Raw genomic sequence first — 23359 nt, forward strand, 5'->3', positions numbered from 1 at the left:
GTCGCACACAAGCGAATGAGCACATTTCGCCGACGACTTAGGCCGCCCTCCTAGTGTGGCTGTTCGGTGTCTGCAGGCAGCGAGGGGCTGCAAGCTTCCTGTGTTCGCGCCTATGTCACCTCTGCTTGCTTGTCAGAGACAGAGTATCGCAAAACATACAACTCACTCCATGAATTGATTGCTACGGCATCTGTCATCAGCAGTCACAACTAGCAACACCAGTAGCAGCCGACTGCACGTCAAGAATTGGAATGTGCAGTGGGATTTTTGTGAATTCGGCGCAAGGCTGATCTTTGCGACATAGGTTTGAGAATCTTATGGGAACACTTGTACTGTTTCTAAATTAAGTGTAGTGGTGGGAGGAGGGTGCTTCGTGCGCATTACAGCACGCTTGCCAATTGTGGCTGCTAATCGTTGGCTCGTATCTGCCCTGACACATTTTCTGGCTGTGAATTATTCCACTTGCATGGCAGTGTGCGCATGTTGGTGTGTTAAAAATTCTGGAGGCGCTGGGTATCGATCCCAGTACCTCTCGCATGCTAAGCGAGCGCTCTACCATCTGAGCTACGCCCCCTGCTGACGAACTGCGCTACATACAGCCATATCAATGACACAGACCCTTGCACTCCCATTATTCCGCTGACAAACACTACTCTCAATGAGTCCGTGAGGGTGTCTTTCAGGTTTCCTGCATTCTGTATCGAATCGTAGTTGGCCAAAATCAAAGTGGCACGCACGACGTCGAAAATAGCGTTCGGCCAACGCTCTGAGGTAGACGAACGTGTTGTCCACTCTCTAGACTTCATTGAGGTTAGGCCGTTATACCTAAGGCAGATTTGCACTCGATGACACCTCGACAACAGCCGGTCCTCACATTTACGTCTTGCTCTCCTTACGTCGGTATACGAGTCTGTGACGCTGGCTTTGCAACATCTTGCGTGTCTTTAGGCTCGCCGCGACCAACACTTACCACGCACTGACCACAAAACATGGAGGCGCCGGGGCTTGAACCCGGGACCTTTCACATGCAAAGCGAACGCTCTACCAACTGAGCTACGCCCCCAAGCACAAGCAAGCTGCGCTGATCTCCGTTCTTTGCTACTCTTATGTGCACGGACGCGATGGTTGGTTGGTTTGCAGGGGTGAAGGGACCAGAGTACAAAGGCGCGGACACGTTCACATACGCAAGAGTTCCAAGTAGTTTCGATGCTCTGGTATTACGACTGCAAATTCCGTCCGTTTTTAACGTCTTAAATTGAAGGGACAGTCACAAGTTGCTCCGTTTTCACTCCATGTCGACAATCACACAGCACCTGAGGTAACAAGCACATCTGAAGACCCATTGTGCACTCGACTGTTCATGCCAACTCACTGCCTCGCACTTTACTACTGTGTACCACTCTTGTCGTCCAACTGCAAAAGACTGGGCCACAACAACTTTCCGCGTCTCCATTGCACTGCGCAAACTACGAAACGCTCCCCAAACATGCCACTCACCCACGCAGACGACTTTTCCGACTTTACACGACGCTCACGCTAGTGACAGCCTTATTTAGAGCTTGACGTCGCACACAAGCGAATGAGCACATTTCGCCGACGACTTAGGCCGCCCTCCTAGTGTGGCTGTTCGGTGTCTGCAGGCAGCGAGGGGCTGCAAGCTTCCTGTGTTCGCGCCTATGTCACCTCTGCTTGCTTGTCAGAGACAGAGTATCGCAAAACATACAACTCACTCCATGAATTGATTGCTACGGCATCTGTCATCAGCAGTCACAACTAGCAACACCAGTAGCAGCCGACTGCACGTCAAGAATTGGAATGTGCAGTGGGATTTTTGTGAATTCGGCGCAAGGCTGATCTTTGCGACATAGGTTTGAGAATCTTATGGGAACACTTGTACTGTTTCTAAATTAAGTGTAGTGGTGGGAGGAGGGTGCTTCGTGCGCATTACAGCACGCTTGCCAATTGTGGCTGCTAATCGTTGGCTCGTATCTGCCTTGACACATTTTCTGGCTGTGAATTATTCCACTTGCATGGCAGTGTGCGCATGTTGGTGTGTTAAAAATTCTGGAGGCGCTGGGTATCGATCCCAGTACCTCTCGCATGCTAAGCGAGCGCTCTACCATCTGAGCTACGCCCCCTGCTGACGAACTGCGCTACATACAGCCATATCAATGACACAGACCCTTGCACTCCCATTATTCCGCTGACAAACACTACTCTCAATGAGTCCGTGAGGGTGTCTTTCAGGTTTCCTGCATTCTGTATCGAATCGTAGTTGGCCAAAATCAAAGTGGCACGCACGACGTCGAAAATAGCGTTCGGCCAACGCTCTGAGGTAGACGAACGTGTTGTCCACTCTCTAGACTTCATTGAGGTTAGGCCGTTATACCTAAGGCAGATTTGCACTCGATGACACCTCGACAACAGCCGGTCCTCACATTTACGTCTTGCTCTCCTTACGTCGGTATACGAGTCTGTGACGCTGGCTTTGCAACATCTTGCGTGTCTTTAGGCTCGCCGCGACCAACACTTACCACGCACTGACCACAAAACATGGAGGCGCCGGGGCTTGAACCCGGGACCTTTCACATGCAAAGCGAACGCTCTACCAACTGAGCTACGCCCCCAAGCACAAGCAAGCTGCGCTGATCTCCGTTCTTTGCTACTCTTATGTGCACGGACGCGATGGTTGGTTGGTTTGCAGGGGTGAAGGGACCAGAGTACAAAGGCGCGGACACGTTCACATACGCAAGAGTTCCAAGTAGTTTCGATGCTCTGGTATTACGACTGCAAATTCCGTCCGTTTTTAACGTCTTAAATTGAAGGGACAGTCACAAGTTGCTCCGTTTTCACTCCATGTCGACAATCACACAGCACCTGAGGTAACAAGCACATCTGAAGACCCATTGTGCACTCGACTGTTCATGCCAACTCACTGCCTCGCACTTTACTACTGTGTACCACTCTTGTCGTCCAACTGCAAAAGACTGGGCCACAACAACTTTCCGCGTCTCCATTGCACTGCGCAAACTACGAAACGCTCCCCAAACATGCCACTCACCCACGCAGACGACTTTTCCGACTTTACACGACGCTCACGCTAGTGACAGCCTTATTTAGAGCTTGACGTCGCACACAAGCGAATGAGCACATTTCGCCGACGACTTAGGCCGCCCTCCTAGTGTGGCTGTTCGGTGTCTGCAGGCAGCGAGGGGCTGCAAGCTTCCTGTGTTCGCGCCTATGTCACCTCTGCTTGCTTGTCAGAGACAGAGTATCGCAAAACATACAACTCACTCCATGAATTGATTGCTACGGCATCTGTCATCAGCAGTCACAACTAGCAACACCAGTAGCAGCCGACTGCACGTCAAGAATTGGAATGTGCAGTGGGATTTTTGTGAATTCGGCGCAAGGCTGATCTTTGCGACATAGGTTTGAGAATCTTATGGGAACACTTGTACTGTTTCTAAATTAAGTGTAGTGGTGGGAGGAGGGTGCTTCGTGCGCATTACAGCACGCTTGCCAATTGTGGCTGCTAATCGTTGGCTCGTATCTGCCTTGACACATTTTCTGGCTGTGAATTATTCCACTTGCATGGCAGTGTGCGCATGTTGGTGTGTTAAAAATTCTGGAGGCGCTGGGTATCGATCCCAGTACCTCTCGCATGCTAAGCGAGCGCTCTACCATCTGAGCTACGCCCCCTGCTGACGAACTGTGCTACATACAGCCATATCAATGACACAGACCCTTGCACTCCCATTATTCCGCTGACAAACACTACTCTCAATGTGTCCGTGAGGGTGTCTTTCAGGTTTCCTGCATTCTGTATCGAATCGTAGTTGGCCAAAATCAAAGTGGCACGCACGACGTCGAAAATAGCGTTCGGCCAACGCTCTGAGGTAGACGAACGTGTTGTCCACTCTCTAGACTTCATTGAGGTTAGGCCGTTATACCTAAGGCAGATTTGCACTCGATGACACCTCGACAACAGCCGGTCCTCACATTTACGTCTTGCTCTCCTTACGTCAGTATACGAGTCTGTGACGCTGGCTTTGCAACATCTTGCGTGCCTTTAGGCTCGCCGCGACCAACACTTACCACGCACTGACCACAAAACGTGGAGGCGCCGGGGCTTGAACCCGGGACCTTTCACATGCAAAGCGAACGCTCTACCAACTGAGCTACGCCCCCAAGCACAACCAAGCTGCGCTGTTCTCCGTTCTTTGCTACTCTTATGTGCACGGACGCGATGGTTGGTTGGTTTGCAGGGGTGAAGGGACCAGAGTACAAAGGCGCGGACACGTTCACATACGCAAGAGTTCCAAGTAGTTTCGATGCTCTGGTATTACGACTGCAAATTCCGTCCGTTTTTAACGTCTTAAATTGAAGGGACAGTCACAAGTTGCTCCGTTTTCACTCCATGTCGACAATCACACAGCACCTGAGGTAACAAGCACATCTGAAGACCCATTGTGCACTCGACTGTTCATGCCAACTCACTGCCTCGCACTTTACTACTGTGTACCACTCTTGTCGTCCAACTGCAAAAGACTGGGCCACAACAACTTTCCGCGTCTCCATTGCACTGCGCAAACTACGAAACGCTCCCCAAACATGGCACTCACCCACGCAGACGACTTTTCCGACTTTACACGACGCTCACGCTAGTGACAGCCTTATTTAGAGCTTGACGTCGCACACAAGCGAATGAGCACATTTCGCCGACGACTTAGGCCGCCCTCCTAGTGTGGCTGTTCGGTGTCTGCAGGCAGCGAGGGGCTGCAAGCTTCCTGTGTTCGCGCCTATGTCACCTCTGCTTGCTTGTCAGAGACAGAGTATCGCAAAACATACAACTCACTCCATGAATTGATTGCTACGGCATCTGTCATCAGCAGTCACAACTAGCAACACCAGTAGCAGCCGACTGCACGTCAAGAATTGGAATGTGCAGTGGGATTTTTGTGAATTCGGCGCAAGGCTGATCTTTGCGACATAGGTTTGAGAATCTTATGGGAACACTTGTACTGTTTCTAAATTAAGTGTAGTGGTGGGAGGAGGGTGCTTCGTGCGCATTACAGCACGCTTGCCAATTGTGGCTGCTAATCGTTGGCTCGTATCTGCCTTGACACATTTTCTGGCTGTGATATATTCCACTTGCATGGCAGTGTGCGCATGTTGGTGTGTTAAAAATTCTGGAGGCGCTGGGTATCGATCCCAGTACCTCTCGCATGCTAAGCGAGCGCTCTACCATCTGAGCTACGCCCCCTGCTGACGAACTGCGCTACATACAGCCATATCAATGACACAGACCCTTGCACTCCCATTATTCCGCTGACAAACACTACTCTCAATGTGTCCGTGAGGGTGTCTTTCAGGTTTCCTGCATTCTGTATCGAATCGTAGTTGGCCAAAATCAAAGTGGCACGCACGACGTCGAAAATAGCGTTCGGCCAACGCTCTGAGGTAGACGAACGTGTTGTCCACTCTCTAGACTTCATTGAGGTTAGGCCGTTATACCTAAGGCAGATTTGCACTCGATGACACCTCGACAACAGCCGGTCCTCACATTTACGTCTTGCTCTCCTTACGTCAGTATACGAGTCTGTGACGCTGGCTTTGCAACATCTTGCGTGCCTTTAGGCTCGCCGCGACCAACACTTACCACGCACTGACCACAAAACGTGGAGGCGCCGGGGCTTGAACCCGGGACCTTTCACATGCAAAGCGAACGCTCTACCAACTGAGCTACGCCCCCAAGCACAACCAAGCTGCGCTGTTCTCCGTTCTTTGCTACTCTTATGTGCACGGACGCGATGGTTGGTTGGTTTGCAGGGGTGAAGGGACCAGAGTACAAAGGCGCGGACACGTTCACATACGCAAGAGTTCCAAGTAGTTTCGATGCTCTGGTATTACGACTGCAAATTCCGTCCGTTTTTAACGTCTTAAATTGAAGGGACAGTCACAAGTTGCTCCGTTTTCACTCCATGTCGACAATCACACAGCACCTGAGGTAACAAGCACATCTGAAGACCCATTGTGCACTCGACTGTTCATGCCAACTCACTGCCTCGCACTTTACTACTGTGTACCACTCTTGTCGTCCAACTGCAAAAGACTGGGCCACAACAACTTTCCGCGTCTCCATTGCACTGCGCAAACTACGAAACGCTCCCCAAACATGGCACTCACCCACGCAGACGACTTTTCCGACTTTACACGACGCTCACGCTAGTGACAGCCTTATTTAGAGCTTGACGTCGCACACAAGCGAATGAGCACATTTCGCCGACGACTTAGGCCGCCCTCCTAGTGTGGCTGTTCGGTGTCTGCAGGCAGCTGTTCGGTGTCTGCAGGCAGCGAGGGGCTGCAAGCTTCCTGTGTTCGCGCCTATGTCACCTCTGCTTGCTTGTCAGAGACAGAGTATCGCAAAACATACAACTCACTCCATGAATTGATTGCTACGGCATCTGTCATCAGCAGTCACAACTAGCAACACCAGTAGCAGCCGACTGCACGTCAAGAATTGGAATGTGCAGTGGGATTTTTGTGAATTCGGCGCAAGGCTGATCTTTGCGACATAGGTTTGAGAATCTTATGGGAACACTTGTACTGTTTCTAAATTAAGTGTAGTGGTGGGAGGAGGGTGCTTCGTGCGCATTACAGCACGCTTGCCAATTGTGGCTGCTAATCGTTGGCTCGTATCTGCCTTGACACATTTTCTGGCTGTGATATATTCCACTTGCATGGCAGTGTGCGCATGTTGGTGTGTTAAAAATTCTGGAGGCGCTGGGTATCGATCCCAGTACCTCTCGCATGCTAAGCGAGCGCTCTACCATCTGAGCTACGCCCCCTGCTGACGAACTGCGCTACATACAGCCATATCAATGACACAGACCCTTGCACTCCCATTATTCCGCTGACAAACACTACTCTCAATGTGTCCGTGAGGGTGTCTTTCAGGTTTCCTGCATTCTGTATCGAATCGTAGTTGGCCAAAATCAAAGTGGCACGCACGACGTCGAAAATAGCGTTCGGCCAACGCTCTGAGGTAGACGAACGTGTTGTCCACTCTCTAGACTTCATTGAGGTTAGGCCGTTATACCTAAGGCAGATTTGCACTCGATGACACCTCGACAACAGCCGGTCCTCACATTTACGTCTTGCTCTCCTTACGTCAGTATACGAGTCTGTGACGCTGGCTTTGCAACATCTTGCGTGCCTTTAGGCTCGCCGCGACCAACACTTACCACGCACTGACCACAAAACGTGGAGGCGCCGGGGCTTGAACCCGGGACCTTTCACATGCAAAGCGAACGCTCTACCAACTGAGCTACGCCCCCAAGCACAACCAAGCTGCGCTGTTCTCCGTTCTTTGCTACTCTTATGTGCACGGACGCGATGGTTGGTTGGTTTGCAGGGGTGAAGGGACCAGAGTACAAAGGCGCGGACACGTTCACATACGCAAGAGTTCCAAGTAGTTTCGATGCTCTGGTATTACGACTGCAAATTCCGTCCGTTTTTAACGTCTTAAATTGAAGGGACAGTCACAAGTTGCTCCGTTTTCACTCCATGTCGACAATCACACAGCACCTGAGGTAACAAGCACATCTGAAGACCCATTGTGCACTCGACTGTTCATGCCAACTCACTGCCTCGCACTTTACTACTGTGTACCACTCTTGTCGTCCAACTGCAAAAGACTGGGCCACAACAACTTTCCGCGTCTCCATTGCACTGCGCAAACTACGAAACGCTCCCCAAACATGCCACTCACCCACGCAGACGACTTTTCCGACTTTACACGACGCTCACGCAACGCTCACGCTAGTGACAGCCTTATTTAGAGCTTGACGTCGCACACAAGCGAATGAGCACATTTCGCCGACGACTTAGGCCGCCCTCCTAGTGTGGCTGTTCGGTGTCTGCAGGCAGCGAGGGGCTGCAAGCTTCCTGTGTTCGCGCCTATGTCACCTCTGCTTGCTTGTCAGAGACAGAGTATCGCAAAACATACAACTCACTCCATGAATTGATTGCTACGGCATCTGTCATCAGCAGTCACAACTAGCAACACCAGTAGCAGCCGACTGCACGTCAAGAATTGGAATGTGCAGTGGGATTTTTGTGAATTCGGCGCAAGGCTGATCTTTGCGACATAGGTTTGAGAATCTTATGGGAACACTTGTACTGTTTCTAAATTAAGTGTAGTGGTGGGAGGAGGGTGCTTCGTGCGCATTACAGCACGCTTGCCAATTGTGGCTGCTAATCGTTGGCTCGTATCTGCCTTGACACATTTTCTGGCTGTGAATTATTCCACTTGCATGGCAGTGTGCGCATGTTGGTGTGTTAAAAATTCTGGAGGCGCTGGGTATCGATCCCAGTACCTCTCGCATGCTAAGCGAGCGCTCTACCATCTGAGCTACGCCCCCTGCTGACGAACTGCGCTACATACAGCCATATCAATGACACAGACCCTTGCACTCCCATTATTCCGCTGACAAACACTACTCTCAATGAGTCCGTGAGGGTGTCTTTCAGGTTTCCTGCATTCTGTATCGAATCGTAGTTGGCCAAAATCAAAGTGGCACGCACGACGTCGAAAATAGCGTTCGGCCAACGCTCTGAGGTAGACGAACGTGTTGTCCACTCTCTAGACTTCATTGAGGTTAGGCCGTTATACCTAAGGCAGATTTGCACTCGATGACACCTCGACAACAGCCGGTCCTCACATTTACGTCTTGCTCTCCTTACGTCGGTATACGAGTCTGTGACGCTGGCTTTGCAACATCTTGCGTGTCTTTAGGCTCGCCGCGACCAACACTTACCACGCACTGACCACAAAACATGGAGGCGCCGGGGCTTGAACCCGGGACCTTTCACATGCAAAGCGAACGCTCTACCAACTGAGCTACGCCCCCAAGCACAAGCAAGCTGCGCTGATCTCCGTTCTTTGCTACTCTTATGTGCACGGACGCGATGGTTGGTTGGTTTGCAGGGGTGAAGGGACCAGAGTACAAAGGCGCGGACACGTTCACATACGCAAGAGTTCCAAGTAGTTTCGATGCTCTGGTATTACGACTGCAAATTCCGTCCGTTTTTAACGTCTTAAATTGAAGGGACAGTCACAAGTTGCTCCGTTTTCACTCCATGTCGACAATCACACAGCACCTGAGGTAACAAGCACATCTGAAGACCCATTGTGCACTCGACTGTTCATGCCAACTCACTGCCTCGCACTTTACTACTGTGTACCACTCTTGTCGTCCAACTGCAAAAGACTGGGCCACAACAACTTTCCGCGTCTCCATTGCACTGCGCAAACTACGAAACGCTCCCCAAACATGCCACTCACCCACGCAGACGACTTTTCCGACTTTACACGACGCTCACGCAACGCTCACGCTAGTGACAGCCTTATTTAGAGCTTGACGTCGCACACAAGCGAATGAGCACATTTCGCCGACGACTTAGGCCGCCCTCCTAGTGTGGCTGTTCGGTGTCTGCAGGCAGCGAGGGGCTGCAAGCTTCCTGTGTTCGCGCCTATGTCACCTCTGCTTGCTTGTCAGAGACAGAGTATCGCAAAACATACAACTCACTCCATGAATTGATTGCTACGGCATCTGTCATCAGCAGTCACAACTAGCAACACCAGTAGCAGCCGACTGCACGTCAAGAATTGGAATGTGCAGTGGGATTTTTGTGAATTCGGCGCAAGGCTGATCTTTGCGACATAGGTTTGAGAATCTTATGGGAACACTTGTACTGTTTCTAAATTAAGTGTAGTGGTGGGAGGAGGGTGCTTCGTGCGCATTACAGCACGCTTGCCAATTGTGGCTGCTAATCGTTGGCTCGTATCTGCCTTGACACATTTTCTGGCTGTGAATTATTCCACTTGCATGGCAGTGTGCGCATGTTGGTGTGTTAAAAATTCTGGAGGCGCTGGGTATCGATCCCAGTACCTCTCGCATGCTAAGCGAGCGCTCTACCATCTGAGCTACGCCCCCTGCTGACGAACTGTGCTACATACAGCCATATCAATGACACAGACCCTTGCACTCCCATTATTCCGCTGACAAACACTACTCTCAATGTGTCCGTGAGGGTGTCTTTCAGGTTTCCTGCATTCTGTATCGAATCGTAGTTGGCCAAAATCAAAGTGGCACGCACGACGTCGAAAATAGCGTTCGGCCAACGCTCTGAGGTAGACGAACGTGTTGTCCACTCTCTAGACTTCATTGAGGTTAGGCCGTTATACCTAAGGCAGATTTGCACTCGATGACACCTCGACAACAGCCGGTCCTCACATTTACGTCTTGCTCTCCTTACGTCAGTATACGAGTCTGTGACGCTGGCTTTGCAACATCTTGCGTGCCTTTAGGCTCGCCGCGACCAACACTTACCACGCACTGACCACAAAACGTGGAGGCGCCGGGGCTTGAACCCGGGACCTTTCACATGCAAAGCGAACGCTCTACCAACTGAGCTACGCCCCCAAGCACAACCAAGCTGCGCTGTTCTCCGTTCTTTGCTACTCTTATGTGCACGGACGCGATGGTTGGTTGGTTTGCAGGGGTGAAGGGACCAGAGTACAAAGGCGCGGACACGTTCACATACGCAAGAGTTCCAAGTAGTTTCGATGCTCTGGTATTACGACTGCAAATTCCGTCCGTTTTTAACGTCTTAAATTGAAGGGACAGTCACAAGTTGCTCCGTTTTCACTCCATGTCGACAATCACACAGCACCTGAGGTAACAAGCACATCTGAAGACCCATTGTGCACTCGACTGTTCATGCCAACTCACTGCCTCGCACTTTACTACTGTGTACCACTCTTGTCGTCCAACTGCAAAAGACTGGGCCACAACAACTTTCCGCGTCTCCATTGCACTGCGCAAACTACGAAACGCTCCCCAAACATGCCACTCACCCACGCAGACGACTTTTCCGACTTTACACGACGCTCACGCAACGCTCACGCTAGTGACAGCCTTATTTAGAGCTTGACGTCGCACACAAGCGAATGAGCACATTTCGCCGACGACTTAGGCCGCCCTCCTAGTGTGGCTGTTCGGTGTCTGCAGGCAGCGAGGGGCTGCAAGCTTCCTGTGTTCGCGCCTATGTCACCTCTGCTTGCTTGTCAGAGACAGAGTATCGCAAAACATACAACTCACTCCATGAATTGATTGCTACGGCATCTGTCATCAGCAGTCACAACTAGCAACACCAGTAGCAGCCGACTGCACGTCAAGAATTGGAATGTGCAGTGGGATTTTTGTGAATTCGGCGCAAGGCTGATCTTTGCGACATAGGTTTGAGAATCTTATGGGAACACTTGTACTGTTTCTAAATTAAGTGTAGTGGTGGGAGGAGGGTGCTTCGTGCGCATTACAGCACGCTTGCCAATTGTGGCTGCTAATCGTTGGCTCGTATCTGCCTTGACACATTTTCTGGCTGTGAATTATTCCACTTGCATGGCAGTGTGCGCATGTTGGTGTGTTAAAAATTCTGGAGGCGCTGGGTATCGATCCCAGTACCTCTCGCATGCTAAGCGAGCGCTCTACCATCTGAGCTACGCCCCCTGCTGACGAACTGCGCTACATACAGCCATATCAATGACACAGACCCTTGCACTCCCATTATTCCGCTGACAAACACTACTCTCAATGAGTCCGTGAGGGTGTCTTTCAGGTTTCCTGCATTCTGTATCGAATCGTAGTTGGCCAAAATCAAAGTGGCACGCACGACGTCGAAAATAGCGTTCGGCCAACGCTCTGAGGTAGACGAACGTGTTGTCCACTCTCTAGACTTCATTGAGGTTAGGCCGTTATACCTAAGGCAGATTTGCACTCGATGACACCTCGACAACAGCCGGTCCTCACATTTACGTCTTGCTCTCCTTACGTCGGTATACGAGTCTGTGACGCTGGCTTTGCAACATCTTGCGTGTCTTTAGGCTCGCCGCGACCAACACTTACCACGCACTGACCACAAAACATGGAGGCGCCGGGGCTTGAACCCGGGACCTTTCACATGCAAAGCGAACGCTCTACCAACTGAGCTACGCCCCCAAGCACAAGCAAGCTGCGCTGATCTCCGTTCTTTGCTACTCTTATGTGCACGGACGCGATGGTTGGTTGGTTTGCAGGGGTGAAGGGACCAGAGTACAAAGGCGCGGACACGTTCACATACGCAAGAGTTCCAAGTAGTTTCGATGCTCTGGTATTACGACTGCAAATTCCGTCCGTTTTTAACGTCTTAAATTGAAGGGACAGTCACAAGTTGCTCCGTTTTCACTCCATGTCGACAATCACACAGCACCTGAGGTAACAAGCACATCTGAAGACCCATTGTGCACTCGACTGTTCATGCCAACTCACTGCCTCGCACTTTACTACTGTGTACCACTCTTGTCGTCCAACTGCAAAAGACTGGGCCACAACAACTTTCCGCGTCTCCATTGCACTGCGCAAACTACGAAACGCTCCCCAAACATGGCACTCACCCACGCAGACGACTTTTCCGACTTTACACGACGCTCACGCAACGCTCACGCTAGTGACAGCCTTATTTAGAGCTTGACGTCGCACACAAGCGAATGAGCACATTTCGCCGACGACTTAGGCCGCCCTCCTAGTGTGGCTGTTCGGTGTCTGCAGGCAGCGAGGGGCTGCAAGCTTCCTGTGTTCGCGCCTATGTCACCTCTGCTTGCTTGTCAGAGACAGAGTATCGCAAAACATACAACTCACTCCATGAATTGATTGCTACGGCATCTGTCATCAGCAGTCACAACTAGCAACACCAGTAGCAGCCGACTGCACGTCAAGAATTGGAATGTGCAGTGGGATTTTTGTGAATTCGGCGCAAGGCTGATCTTTGCGACATAGGTTTGAGAATCTTATGGGAACACTTGTACTGTTTCTAAATTAAGTGTAGTGGTGGGAGGAGGGTGCTTCGTGCGCATTACAGCACGCTTGCCAATTGTGGCTGCTAATCGTTGGCTCGTATCTGCCTTGACACATTTTCTGGCTGTGATATATTCCACTTGCATGGCAGTGTGCGCATGTTGGTGTGTTAAAAATTCTGGAGGCGCTGGGTATCGATCCCAGTACCTCTCGCATGCTAAGCGAGCGCTCTACCATCTGAGCTACGCCCCCTGCTGACGAACTGCGCTACATACAGCCATATCAATGACACAGACCCTTGCACTCCCATTATTCCGCTGACAAACACTACTCTCAATGAGTCCGTGAGGGTGTCTTTCAGGTTTCCTGCATTCTGTATCGAATCGTAGTTGGCCAAAATCAAAGTGGCACGCACGACGTCGAAAATAGCGTTCGGCCAACGCTCTGAGGTAGACGAACGTGTTGTCCACTCTCTAGACTTCATTGAGGTTAGGCCGTTATACCTAAGGCAGATTTGCACTCGATGACACCTCGACAACAGCCGGTCCTCACATTTACGTCTTGCTCTCCTTACGTCGGTATACGAGTCTGTGACGCTGGCTTTGCAACATCTTGCGTGTCTTTAGGCTCGCCGCGACCAACACTTACCACGCACTGACCACAAAACATGGAGGCGCCGGGGCTTGAACCCGGGACCTTTCACATGCAAAGCGAACGCTCTACCAACTGAGCTACGCCCCCAAGCACAAGCAAGCTGCGCTGATCTCCGTTCTTTGCTACTCTTATGTGCACGGACGCGATGGTTGGTTGGTTTGCAGGGGTGAAGGGACCAGAGTACAAAGGCGCGGACACGTTCACATACGCAAGAGTTCCAAGTAGTTTCGATGCTCTGGTATTACGACTGCAAATTCCGTCCGTTTTTAACGTCTTAAATTGAAGGGACAGTCACAAGTTGCTCCGTTTTCACTCCATGTCGACAATCACACAGCACCTGAGGTAACAAGCACATCTGAAGACCCATTGTGCACTCGACTGTTCATGCCAACTCACTGCCTCGCACTTTACTACTGTGTACCACTCTTGTCGTCCAACTGCAAAAGACTGGGCCACAACAACTTTCCGCGTCTCCATTGCACTGCGCAAACTACGAAACGCTCCCCAAACATGCCACTCACCCACGCAGACGACTTTTCCGACTTTACACGACGCTCACGCAACGCTCACGCTAGTGACAGCCTTATTTAGAGCTTGACGTCGCACACAAGCGAATGAGCACATTTCGCCGACGACTTAGGCCGCCCTCCTAGTGTGGCTGTTCGGTGTCTGCAGGCAGCGAGGGGCTGCAAGCTTCCTGTGTTCGCGCCTATGTCACCTCTGCTTGCTTGTCAGAGACAGAGTATCGCAAAACATACAACTCACTCCATGAATTGATTGCTACGGCATCTGTCATCAGCAGTCACAACTAGCAACACCAGTAGCAGCCGACTGCACGTCAAGAATTGGAATGTGCAGTGGGATTTTTGTGAATTCGGCGCAAGGCTGATCTTTGCGACATAGGTTTGAGAATCTTATGGGAACACTTGTACTGTTTCTAAATTAAGTGTAGTGGTGGGAGGAGGGTGCTTCGTGCGCATTACAGCACGCTTGCCAATTGTGGCTGCTAATCGTTGGCTCGTATCTGCCTTGACACATTTTCTGGCTGTGAATTATTCCACTTGCATGGCAGTGTGCGCATGTTGGTGTGTTAAAAATTCTGGAGGCGCTGGGTATCGATCCCAGTACCTCTCGCATGCTAAGCGAGCGCTCTACCATCTGAGCTACGCCCCCTGCTGACGAACTGTGCTACATACAGCCATATCAATGACACAGACCCTTGCACTCCCATTATTCCGCTGACAAACACTACTCTCAATGTGTCCGTGAGGGTGTCTTTCAGGTTTCCTGCATTCTGTATCGAATCGTAGTTGGCCAAAATCAAAGTGGCACGCACGACGTCGAAAATAGCGTTCGGCCAACGCTCTGAGGTAGACGAACGTGTTGTCCACTCTCTAGACTTCATTGAGGTTAGGCCGTTATACCTAAGGCAGATTTGCACTCGATGACACCTCGACAACAGCCGGTCCTCACATTTACGTCTTGCTCTCCTTACGTCAGTATACGAGTCTGTGACGCTGGCTTTGCAACATCTTGCGTGCCTTTAGGCTCGCCGCGACCAACACTTACCACGCACTGACCACAAAACGTGTAGGCGCCGGGGCTTGAACCCGGGACCTTTCACATGCAAAGCGAACGCTCTACCAACTGAGCTACGCCCCCAAGCACAACCAAGCTGCGCTGTTCTCCGTTCTTTGCTACTCTTATGTGCACGGACGCGATGGTTGGTTGGTTTGCAGGGGTGAAGGGACCAGAGTACAAAGGCGCGGACACGTTCACATACGCAAGAGTTCCAAGTAGTTTCGATGCTCTGGTATTACGACTGCAAATTCCGTCCGTTTTTAACGTCTTAAATTGAAGGGACAGTCACAAGTTGCTCCGTTTTCACTCCATGTCGACAATCACACAGCACCTGAGGTAACAAGCACATCTGAAGACCCATTGTGCACTCGACTGTTCATGCCAACTCACTGCCTCGCACTTTACTACTGTGTACCACTCTTGTCGTCCAACTGCAAAAGACTGGGCCACAACAACTTTCCGCGTCTCCATTGCACTGCGCAAACTACGAAACGCTCCCCAAACATGCCACTCACCCACGCAGACGACTTTTCCGACTTTACACGACGCTCACGCAACGCTCACGCTAGTGACAGCCTTATTTAGAGCTTGACGTCGCACACAAGCGAATGAGCACATTTCGCCGACGACTTAGGCCGCCCTCCTAGTGTGGCTGTTCGGTGTCTGCAGGCAGCGAGGGGCTGCAAGCTTCCTGTGTTCGCGCCTATGTCACCTCTGCTTGCTTGTCAGAGACAGAGTATCGCAAAACATACAACTCACTCCATGAATTGATTGCTACGGCATCTGTCATCAGCAGTCACAACTAGCAACACCAGTAGCAGCCGACTGCACGTCAAGAATTGGAATGTGCAGTGGGATTTTTGTGAATTCGGCGCAAGGCTGATCTTTGCGACATAGGTTTGAGAATCTTATGGGAACACTTGTACTGTTTCTAAATTAAGTGTAGTGGTGGGAGGAGGGTGCTCCGTGCGCATTACAGCACGCTTGCCAATTGTGGCTGCTAATCGTTGGCTCGTATCTGCCTTGACACATTTTCTGGCTGTGATATATTCCACTTGCATGGCAGTGTGCGCATGTTGGTGTGTTAAAAATTCTGGAGGCGCTGGGTATCGATCCCAGTACCTCTCGCATGCTAAGCGAGCGCTCTACCATCTGAGCTACGCCCCCTGCTGACAAACTGCGCTACATACAGCCATATCAATGACACAGACCCTTGCACTCCCATTATTCCGCTGACAAACACTACTCTCAATGTGTCCGTGAGGGTGTCTTTCAGGTTTCCTGCATTCTGTATCGAATCGTAGTTGGCCAAAATCAAAGTGGCACGCACGACGTCGAAAATAGCGTTCGGCCAACGCTCTGAGGTAGACGAACGTGTTGTCCACTCTCTAGACTTCATTGAGGTTAGGCCGTTATACCTAAGGCAGATTTGCACTCGATGACACCTCGACAACAGCCGGTCCTCACATTTACGTCTTGCTCTCCTTACGTCAGTATACGAGTCTGTGACGCTGGCTTTGCAACATCTTGCGTGCCTTTAGGCTCGCCGCGACCAACACTTACCACGCACTGACCACAAAACATGGAGGCGCCGGGGCTTGAACCCGGGACCTTTCACATGCAAAGCGAACGCTCTACCAACTGAGCTACGCCCCCAAGCACAACCAAGCTGCGCTGTTCTCCGTTCTTTGCTACTCTCATGTGCACGGACGCGATGGTTGGTTGGTTTGCAGGGGTGAGGGGACCAGAGTACAAAGGCGCGGACACGTTCACATACGCAAGAGTTCCAAGTAGTTTCGATGCTCTGGTATTACGACTGCAAATTCCGTCCGTTTTTAACGTCTTAAATTGAAGGGACAGTCACAAGTTGCTCCGTTTTCACTCCATGTCGACAATCACACAGCACCTGAGGTAACAAGCACATCTGAAGACCCATTGTGCACTCGACTGTTCATGCCAACTCACTGCCTCGCACTTTACTACTGTGTACCACTCTTGTCGTCCAACTGCAAAAGACTGGGCCACAACAACTTTCCGCGTCTCCATTGCACTGCGCAAACTACGAAACGCTCCCCAAACATGGCACTCACCCACGCAGACGACTTTTCCGACTTTACACGACGCTCACGCAACGCTCACGCTAGTGACAGCCTTATTTAGAGCTTGACGTCGCACACAAGCGAATGAGCACATTTCGCCGACGACTTAGGCCGCCCTCCTAGTGTGGCTGTTCGGTGTCTGCAGGCAGCGAGGGGCTGCAAGCTTCCTGTGTTCGCGCCTATGTCACCTCTGCTTGCTTGTCAGAGACAGAGTATCGCAAAACATACAACTCACTCCATGAATTGATTGCTACGGCATCTGTCATCAGCAGTCACAACTAGCAACACCAGTAGCAGCCGACTGCACGTCAAGAATTGGAATGTGCAGTGGGATTTTTGTGAATTCGGCGCAAGGCTGATCTTTGCGACATAGGTTTGAGAATCTTATGGGAACACTTGTACTGTTTCTAAATTAAGTGTAGTGGTGGGAGGAGGGTGCTTCGTGCGCATTACAGCACGCTTGCCAATTGTGGCTGCTAATCGTTGGCTCGTATCTGCCTTGACACATTTTCTGGCTGTGAATTATTCCACTTGCATGGCAGTGTGCGCATGTTGGTGTGTTAAAAATTCTGGAGGCGCTGGGTATCGATCCCAGTACCTCTCGCATGCTAAGCGAGCGCTCTACCATCTGAGCTACGCCCCCCGCTGACGAACTGCGCTACATACAGCCATATCAATGACACAGACCCTTGCACTCCCATTATTCCGCTGACAAACACTACTCTCAATGAGTCCGTGAGGGTGTCTTTCAGGTTTCCTGCATTCTGTATCGAATCGTAGTTGGCCAAAATCAAAGTGGCACGCACGACGTCGAAAATAGCGTTCGGCCAACGCTCTGAGGTAGACGAACGTGTTGTCCACTCTCTAGACTTCATTGAGGTTAGGCCGTTATACCTAAGGCAGATTTGCACTCGATGACACCTCGACAACAGCCGGTCCTCACATTTACGTCTTGCTCTCCTTACGTCAGTATACGAGTCTGTGACGCTGGCTTTGCAACATCTTGCGTGCCTTTAGGCTCGCCGCGACCAACACTTACCACGCACTGACCACAAAACATGGAGGCGCCGGGGCTTGAACCCGGGACCTTTCACATGCAAAGCGAACGCTCTACCAACTGAGCTACGCCCCCAAGCACAACCAAGCTGCGCTGTTCTCCGTTCTTTGCTACTCTCATGTGCACGGACGCGATGGTTGGTTGGTTTGCAGGGGTGAGGGGACCAGAGTACAAAGGCGCGGACACGTTCACATACGCAAGAGTTCCAAGTAGTTTCGATGCTCTGGTATTACGACTGCAAATTCCGTCCGTTTTTAACGTCTTAAATTGAAGGGACAGTCACAAGTTGCTCCGTTTTCACTCCATGTCGACAATCACACAGCACCTGAGGTAACAAGCACATCTGAAGACCCATTGTGCACTCGACTGTTCATGCCAACTCACTGCCTCGCACTTTACTACTGTGTACCACTCTTGTCGTCCAACTGCAAAAGACTGGGCCACAACAACTTTCCGCGTCTCCATTGCACTGCGCAAACTACGAAACGCTCCCCAAACATGGCACTCACCCACGCAGACGACTTTTCCGACTTTACACGACGCTCACGCAACGCTCACGCTAGTGACAGCCTTATTTAGAGCTTGACGTCGCACACAAGCGAATGAGCACATTTCGCCGACGACTTAGGCCGCCCTCCTAGTGTGGCTGTTCGGTGTCTGCAGGCAGCGAGGGGCTGCAAGCTTCCTGTGTTCGCGCCTATGTCACCTCTGCTTGCTTGTCAGAGACAGAGTATCGCAAAACATACAACTCACTCCATGAATTGATTGCTACGGCATCTGTCATCAGCAGTCACAACTAGCAACACCAGTAGCAGCCGACTGCACGTCAAGAATTGGAATGTGCAGTGGGATTTTTGTGAATTCGGCGCAAGGCTGATCTTTGCGACATAGGTTTGAGAATCTTATGGGAACACTTGTACTGTTTCTAAATTAAGTGTAGTGGTGGGAGGAGGGTGCTTCGTGCGCATTACAGCACGCTTGCCAATTGTGGCTGCTAATCGTTGGCTCGTATCTGCCTTGACACATTTTCTGGCTGTGAATTATTCCACTTGCATGGCAGTGTGCGCATGTTGGTGTGTTAAAAATTCTGGAGGCGCTGGGTATCGATCCCAGTACCTCTCGCATGCTAAGCGAGCGCTCTACCATCTGAGCTACGCCCCCTGCTGACGAACTGCGCTACATACAGCCATATCAATGACACAGACCCTTGCACTCCCATTATTCCGCTGACAAACACTACTCTCAATGAGTCCGTGAGGGTGTCTTTCAGGTTTCCTGCATTCTGTATCGAATCGTAGTTGGCCAAAATCAAAGTGGCACGCACGACGTCGAAAATAGCGTTCGGCCAACGCTCTGAGGTAGACGAACGTGTTGTCCACTCTCTAGACTTCATTGAGGTTAGGCCGTTATACCTAAGGCAGATTTGCACTCGATGACACCTCGACAACAGCCGGTCCTCACATTTACGTCTTGCTCTCCTTACGTCGGTATACGAGTCTGTGACGCTGGCTTTGCAACATCTTGCGTGTCTTTAGGCTCGCCGCGACCAACACTTACCACGCACTGACCACAAAACATGGAGGCGCCGGGGCTTGAACCCGGGACCTTTCACATGCAAAGCGAACGCTCTACCAACTGAGCTACGCCCCCAAGCACAAGCAAGCTGCGCTGATCTCCGTTCTTTGCTACTCTTATGTGCACGGACGCGATGGTTGGTTGGTTTGCAGGGGTGAAGGGACCAGAGTACAAAGGCGCGGACACGTTCACATACGCAAGAGTTCCAAGTAGTTTCGATGCTCTGGTATTACGACTGCAAATTCCGTCCGTTTTTAACGTCTTAAATTGAAGGGACAGTCACAAGTTGCTCCGTTTTCACTCCATGTCGACAATCACACAGCACCTGAGGTAACAAGCACATCTGAAGACCCATTGTGCACTCGACTGTTCATGCCAACTCACTGCCTCGCACTTTACTACTGTGTACCACTCTTGTCGTCCAACTGCAAAAGACTGGGCCACAACAACTTTCCGCGTCTCCATTGCACTGCGCAAACTACGAAACGCTCCCCAAACATGCCACTCACCCACGCAGACGACTTTTCCGACTTTACACGACGCTCACGCAACGCTCACGCTAGTGACAGCCTTATTTAGAGCTTGACGTCGCACACAAGCGAATGAGCACATTTCGCCGACGACTTAGGCCGCCCTCCTAGTGTGGCTGTTCGGTGTCTGCAGGCAGCGAGGGGCTGCAAGCTTCCTGTGTTCGCGCCTATGTCACCTCTGCTTGCTTGTCAGAGACAGAGTATCGCAAAACATACAACTCACTCCATGAATTGATTGCTACGGCATCTGTCATCAGCAGTCACAACTAGCAACACCAGTAGCAGCCGACTGCACGTCAAGAATTGGAATGTGCAGTGGGATTTTTGTGAATTCGGCGCAAGGCTGATCTTTGCGACATAGGTTTGAGAATCTTATGGGAACACTTGTACTGTTTCTAAATTAAGTGTAGTGGTGGGAGGAGGGTGCTTCGTGCGCATTACAGCACGCTTGCCAATTGTGGCTGCTAATCGTTGGCTCGTATCTGCCTTGACACATTTTCTGGCTGTGAATTATTCCACTTGCATGGCAGTGTGCGCATGTTGGTGTGTTAAAAATTCTGGAGGCGCTGGGTATCGATCCCAGTACCTCTCGCATGCTAAGCGAGCGCTCTACCATCTGAGCTACGCCCCCTGCTGACGAACTGTGCTACATACAGCCATATCAATGACACAGACCCTTGCACTCCCATTATTCCGCTGACAAACACTACTCTCAATGTGTCCGTGAGGGTGTCTTTCAGGTTTCCTGCATTCTGTATCGAATCGTAGTTGGCCAAAATCAAAGTGGCACGCACGACGTCGAAAATAGCGTTCGGCCAACGCTCTGAGGTAGACGAACGTGTTGTCCACTCTCTAGACTTCATTGAGGTTAGGCCGTTATACCTAAGGCAGATTTGCACTCGATGACACCTCGACAACAGCCGGTCCTCACATTTACGTCTTGCTCTCCTTACGTCAGTATACGAGTCTGTGACGCTGGCTTTGCAACATCTTGCGTGCCTTTAGGCTCGCCGCGACCAACACTTACCACGCACTGACCACAAAACGTGTAGGCGCCGGGGCTTGAACCCGGGACCTTTCACATGCAAAGCGAACGCTCTACCAACTGAGCTACGCCCCCAAGCACAACCAAGCTGCGCTGTTCTCCGTTCTTTGCTACTCTTATGTGCACGGACGCGATGGTTGGTTGGTTTGCAGGGGTGAAGGGACCAGAGTACAAAGGCGCGGACACGTTCACATACGCAAGAGTTCCAAGTAGTTTCGATGCTCTGGTATTACGACTGCAAATTCCGTCCGTTTTTAACGTCTTAAATTGAAGGGACAGTCACAAGTTGCTCCGTTTTCACTCCATGTCGACAATCACACAGCACCTGAGGTAACAAGCACATCTGAAGACCCATTGTGCACTCGACTGTTCATGCCAACTCACTGCCTCGCACTTTACTACTGTGTACCACTCTTGTCGTCCAACTGCAAAAGACTGGGCCACAACAACTTTCCGCGTCTCCATTGCACTGCGCAAACTACGAAACGCTCCCCAAACATGCCACTCACCCACGCAGACGACTTTTCCGACTTTACACGACGCTCACGCAACGCTCACGCTAGTGACAGCCTTATTTAGAGCTTGACGTCGCACACAAGCGAATGAGCACATTTCGCCGACGACTTAGGCCGCCCTCCTAGTGTGGCTGTTCGGTGTCTGCAGGCAGCGAGGGGCTGCAAGCTTCCTGTGTTCGCGCCTATGTCACCTCTGCTTGCTTGTCAGAGACAGAGTATCGCAAAACATACAACTCACTCCATGAATTGATTGCTACGGCATCTGTCATCAGCAGTCACAACTAGCAACACCAGTAGCAGCCGACTGCACGTCAAGAATTGGAATGTGCAGTGGGATTTTTGTGAATTCGGCGCAAGGCTGATCTTTGCGACATAGGTTTGAGAATCTTATGGGAACACTTGTACTGTTTCTAAATTAAGTGTAGTGGTGGGAGGAGGGTGCTCCGTGCGCATTACAGCACGCTTGCCAATTGTGGCTGCTAATCGTTGGCTCGTATCTGCCTTGACACATTTTCTGGCTGTGATATATTCCACTTGCATGGCAGTGTGCGCATGTTGGTGTGTTAAAAATTCTGGAGGCGCTGGGTATCGATCCCAGTACCTCTCGCATGCTAAGCGAGCGCTCTACCATCTGAGCTACGCCCCCTGCTGACAAACTGCGCTACATACAGCCATATCAATGACACAGACCCTTGCACTCCCATTATTCCGCTGACAAACACTACTCTCAATGTGTCCGTGAGGGTGTCTTTCAGGTTTCCTGCATTCTGTATCGAATCGTAGTTGGCCAAAATCAAAGTGGCACGCACGACGTCGAAAATAGCGTTCGGCCAACGCTCTGAGGTAGACGAACGTGTTGTCCACTCTCTAGACTTCATTGAGGTTAGGCCGTTATACCTAAGGCAGATTTGCACTCGATGACACCTCGACAACAGCCGGTCCTCACATTTACGTCTTGCTCTCCTTACGTCAGTATACGAGTCTGTGACGCTGGCTTTGCAACATCTTGCGTGCCTTTAGGCTCGCCGCGACCAACACTTACCACGCACTGACCACAAAACATGGAGGCGCCGGGGCTTGAACCCGGGACCTTTCACATGCAAAGCGAACGCTCTACCAACTGAGCTACGCCCCCAAGCACAACCAAGCTGCGCTGATCTCCGTTCTTTGCTACTCTTATGTGCACGGACGCGATGGTTGGTTGGTTTGCAGGGGTGAAGGGACCAGAGTACAAAGGCGCGGACACGTTCACATACGCAAGAGTTCCAAGTAGTTTCGATGCTCTGGTATTACGACTGCAAATTCCGTCCGTTTTTAACGTCTTAAATTGAAGGGACAGTCACAAGTTGCTCCGTTTTCACTCCATGTCGACAATCACACAGCACCTGAGGTAACAAGCACATC

At 51.1% G+C, this 23359-nt stretch overlaps 30 non-coding genes across 30 annotated transcripts; all 30 read right to left on the reverse strand.

Annotated features, from left to right (window-relative positions):
* Positions 1-501: 501 nt before the first annotated feature.
* On the reverse strand, positions 502-574 carry Trnaa-agc. Its single transcript has one exon. It is a non-coding gene; the product is annotated as a tRNA-Ala (tRNA).
* Positions 575-990: 416 nt separating this feature from the next.
* Trnaa-ugc lies at positions 991-1063 on the reverse strand. The gene has a single exon. It is a non-coding gene; the product is annotated as a tRNA-Ala (tRNA).
* A 1002-nt stretch (positions 1064-2065) lies between these two features.
* On the reverse strand, positions 2066-2138 carry Trnaa-agc. The gene has a single exon. It is a non-coding gene; the product is annotated as a tRNA-Ala (tRNA).
* Positions 2139-2554: 416 nt separating this feature from the next.
* Positions 2555-2627, reverse strand: Trnaa-ugc. Its single transcript has one exon. It is a non-coding gene; the product is annotated as a tRNA-Ala (tRNA).
* A 1002-nt stretch (positions 2628-3629) lies between these two features.
* Trnaa-agc lies at positions 3630-3702 on the reverse strand. Its single transcript has one exon. It is a non-coding gene; the product is annotated as a tRNA-Ala (tRNA).
* A 416-nt stretch (positions 3703-4118) lies between these two features.
* Trnaa-ugc lies at positions 4119-4191 on the reverse strand. The gene has a single exon. It is a non-coding gene; the product is annotated as a tRNA-Ala (tRNA).
* Positions 4192-5193: 1002 nt separating this feature from the next.
* Trnaa-agc lies at positions 5194-5266 on the reverse strand. The gene has a single exon. It is a non-coding gene; the product is annotated as a tRNA-Ala (tRNA).
* Positions 5267-5682: 416 nt separating this feature from the next.
* Positions 5683-5755, reverse strand: Trnaa-ugc. The gene has a single exon. It is a non-coding gene; the product is annotated as a tRNA-Ala (tRNA).
* A 1023-nt stretch (positions 5756-6778) lies between these two features.
* On the reverse strand, positions 6779-6851 carry Trnaa-agc. The gene has a single exon. It is a non-coding gene; the product is annotated as a tRNA-Ala (tRNA).
* A 416-nt stretch (positions 6852-7267) lies between these two features.
* On the reverse strand, positions 7268-7340 carry Trnaa-ugc. The gene has a single exon. It is a non-coding gene; the product is annotated as a tRNA-Ala (tRNA).
* Positions 7341-8353: 1013 nt separating this feature from the next.
* On the reverse strand, positions 8354-8426 carry Trnaa-agc. Its single transcript has one exon. It is a non-coding gene; the product is annotated as a tRNA-Ala (tRNA).
* A 416-nt stretch (positions 8427-8842) lies between these two features.
* Positions 8843-8915, reverse strand: Trnaa-ugc. The gene has a single exon. It is a non-coding gene; the product is annotated as a tRNA-Ala (tRNA).
* A 1013-nt stretch (positions 8916-9928) lies between these two features.
* Positions 9929-10001, reverse strand: Trnaa-agc. The gene has a single exon. It is a non-coding gene; the product is annotated as a tRNA-Ala (tRNA).
* Positions 10002-10417: 416 nt separating this feature from the next.
* Positions 10418-10490, reverse strand: Trnaa-ugc. The gene has a single exon. It is a non-coding gene; the product is annotated as a tRNA-Ala (tRNA).
* A 1013-nt stretch (positions 10491-11503) lies between these two features.
* Positions 11504-11576, reverse strand: Trnaa-agc. Its single transcript has one exon. It is a non-coding gene; the product is annotated as a tRNA-Ala (tRNA).
* Positions 11577-11992: 416 nt separating this feature from the next.
* On the reverse strand, positions 11993-12065 carry Trnaa-ugc. The gene has a single exon. It is a non-coding gene; the product is annotated as a tRNA-Ala (tRNA).
* Positions 12066-13078: 1013 nt separating this feature from the next.
* Positions 13079-13151, reverse strand: Trnaa-agc. The gene has a single exon. It is a non-coding gene; the product is annotated as a tRNA-Ala (tRNA).
* Positions 13152-13567: 416 nt separating this feature from the next.
* On the reverse strand, positions 13568-13640 carry Trnaa-ugc. The gene has a single exon. It is a non-coding gene; the product is annotated as a tRNA-Ala (tRNA).
* A 1013-nt stretch (positions 13641-14653) lies between these two features.
* On the reverse strand, positions 14654-14726 carry Trnaa-agc. Its single transcript has one exon. It is a non-coding gene; the product is annotated as a tRNA-Ala (tRNA).
* Positions 14727-15142: 416 nt separating this feature from the next.
* Positions 15143-15215, reverse strand: Trnaa-ugc. The gene has a single exon. It is a non-coding gene; the product is annotated as a tRNA-Ala (tRNA).
* A 1013-nt stretch (positions 15216-16228) lies between these two features.
* On the reverse strand, positions 16229-16301 carry Trnaa-agc. The gene has a single exon. It is a non-coding gene; the product is annotated as a tRNA-Ala (tRNA).
* Positions 16302-16717: 416 nt separating this feature from the next.
* On the reverse strand, positions 16718-16790 carry Trnaa-ugc. Its single transcript has one exon. It is a non-coding gene; the product is annotated as a tRNA-Ala (tRNA).
* A 1013-nt stretch (positions 16791-17803) lies between these two features.
* On the reverse strand, positions 17804-17876 carry Trnaa-agc. The gene has a single exon. It is a non-coding gene; the product is annotated as a tRNA-Ala (tRNA).
* Positions 17877-18292: 416 nt separating this feature from the next.
* Trnaa-ugc lies at positions 18293-18365 on the reverse strand. Its single transcript has one exon. It is a non-coding gene; the product is annotated as a tRNA-Ala (tRNA).
* Positions 18366-19378: 1013 nt separating this feature from the next.
* Positions 19379-19451, reverse strand: Trnaa-agc. The gene has a single exon. It is a non-coding gene; the product is annotated as a tRNA-Ala (tRNA).
* Positions 19452-19867: 416 nt separating this feature from the next.
* On the reverse strand, positions 19868-19940 carry Trnaa-ugc. The gene has a single exon. It is a non-coding gene; the product is annotated as a tRNA-Ala (tRNA).
* Positions 19941-20953: 1013 nt separating this feature from the next.
* Positions 20954-21026, reverse strand: Trnaa-agc. The gene has a single exon. It is a non-coding gene; the product is annotated as a tRNA-Ala (tRNA).
* A 416-nt stretch (positions 21027-21442) lies between these two features.
* Trnaa-ugc lies at positions 21443-21515 on the reverse strand. The gene has a single exon. It is a non-coding gene; the product is annotated as a tRNA-Ala (tRNA).
* A 1013-nt stretch (positions 21516-22528) lies between these two features.
* Trnaa-agc lies at positions 22529-22601 on the reverse strand. The gene has a single exon. It is a non-coding gene; the product is annotated as a tRNA-Ala (tRNA).
* A 416-nt stretch (positions 22602-23017) lies between these two features.
* Positions 23018-23090, reverse strand: Trnaa-ugc. The gene has a single exon. It is a non-coding gene; the product is annotated as a tRNA-Ala (tRNA).
* Positions 23091-23359: the final 269 nt, after the last annotated feature.

This window comes from Schistocerca americana, unplaced genomic scaffold, assembly GCF_021461395.2.
Source record: "Schistocerca americana isolate TAMUIC-IGC-003095 unplaced genomic scaffold, iqSchAmer2.1 HiC_scaffold_415, whole genome shotgun sequence".
Taxonomy (NCBI): Eukaryota; Metazoa; Arthropoda; class Insecta; order Orthoptera; family Acrididae; genus Schistocerca; species Schistocerca americana.